Source organism: Marasmius oreades, chromosome 11 (genome assembly GCF_018924745.1).
Source record: "Marasmius oreades isolate 03SP1 chromosome 11, whole genome shotgun sequence".
NCBI lineage: Eukaryota > Fungi > Basidiomycota > Agaricomycetes > Agaricales > Marasmiaceae > Marasmius > Marasmius oreades.
Genome location: NC_057333.1, coordinates 84,104 through 85,942, shown reverse-complemented (window position 1 = coordinate 85,942; position 1,839 = coordinate 84,104).

Genomic DNA, 1,839 nt, shown 5'->3' with positions numbered 1-1,839 from the left:
TTCAGGAACAGATTGCCGACGCCAACAAGTATGCGAAATCATATCAAGATATGAAGCGTAGTCATATTCCCAGAGACTTTCAAATCGGAACCAAGGTATGGTTGGATACCCGTAATCTCAAGATGAAACAGCTGACAAAAAAATTCGATTTCAAGCGGTAACGGCACTAAAAAACTACTACTAGGTGCAGCAAAACAAACTCCAAGCATGAAGTGCGCAAAACCAAACCCAACACTAGCAATTAGCGTAGTTGATTTGTGGAGGTCTGTATCAATGGACACTCTCAGCAAGGTTCACTGAGAACTCTAAGATAGGACCCCAAAGGTGGGGCTTTATATGGTTCAAAACAAATTTTAAATTCTGAGTTCACAAGTCAAAATGACAAAGGCTTTCTATGAAGTTCACTACTTCGAGGAGGTGTTCAATTCTTTCTAAGTTCAAATAGAACTATCAAATTCAATTCAAATTCGAGTCAAAGCGACTCTACAAGTTCAAAGTTTCCAAGTACCAAAGTGGCAACAAATTCAATTCAAATTCAAAGTTCAAATCCAATCTTTTCCAAATACAAACACCAACTTCGAAGAAGTGGGGCAAAGTATGAGCCAGAGTCCCCTAGTGAAAGCACTTAGGCTTCTGTCGTAGGTTACTGGGGAAATACTGCTGCTACCACCCTTCCTTATATACGCCTTTTCGAATAAATAATAATCAAACATCAAAGATATGGTAAAAAGTCGCAAATATAAAGAAATCCCTTTCAGAGATACCAAAGTACCCTTAATCAGGTATATTACATGTCAATTAGATATAAAACTGTCCAGAATATAGTATTCCTTATTCCTTTTCCTCATATTTTCTTTATTCCTGTTCCGAGTCGGATATCTTTGACATTTGCATGTGGATACATCCTGACCCCTTTTTGTTTCCAAGGTGAGTCCCCATGTGCTCCCTTGTTCTCTCTTGTTCTATCCGATCTGGAATAGTCCAAAACTGCTCGATCTACATTCCAGGGATTGTTCCTATGGTTCTTTCCTGGTAGACTGTCCTTTCTGACCGGACATCGTCGACATCCGCCCCTTTTCTTGTTTCCAGCTGTAAGTTACAGCCACCGGCATTGTTTCCGTTCCTTAAGTCCGAAGTGGACTTTAGATAGTTACATCCGTCCGATTGTTACTTCCAGATGTACTTCTAAGAGTTGTTTCCGTCTTTTCAACCAATATCGAAGAAATCAATAAATTGATAGTAAAATCAAGTGTCCCCATGTTTGCTACAGGTAATTGCGAGTGAGACAAGGCCTATGCAAATGAACGAAGGTTTTTAAAAGGCTGCTTCATCAGTTCCTACAGGTTTTGGAACGTCGAATACTCTCATCTATAAGGTAATTCATACTTTTCGTACTTCGGATAACCTGCAAATAGACCCGTGCTTTGACTAGCAGCTTGGGCTTGCTCTAATCCTCATATTATGTTCCCATTTTGATTATATTATATATAAAAAATGTTAAAATGTGTTTATTTAGGTACTAGTAGAGTTTATCCTCAATAGCGGGCAGGACCTTATGAAATTGTCAAACAAATTTCAACCCACGCTTACAAACTGAAACTACCCGCTAATGCGACTTAGTTGACTATGCTACAAGGTTCTTTTTGCACTTTAAAACAGTGCTACGGAGCGATATTTATCGTATTAAGAACTAGAGTGAGCCCGAATTGCTAGTTAAAGCTAGTGCCGCTAGTAGGATGTGCCATAGGCGCAGCTAGACCAGTTAGAGAGAGCCGTAGATCGTGTCAGAAAACTGTATGACCGTTCGAAACCTGTAGAACACTATGAGCAGTAAATGAG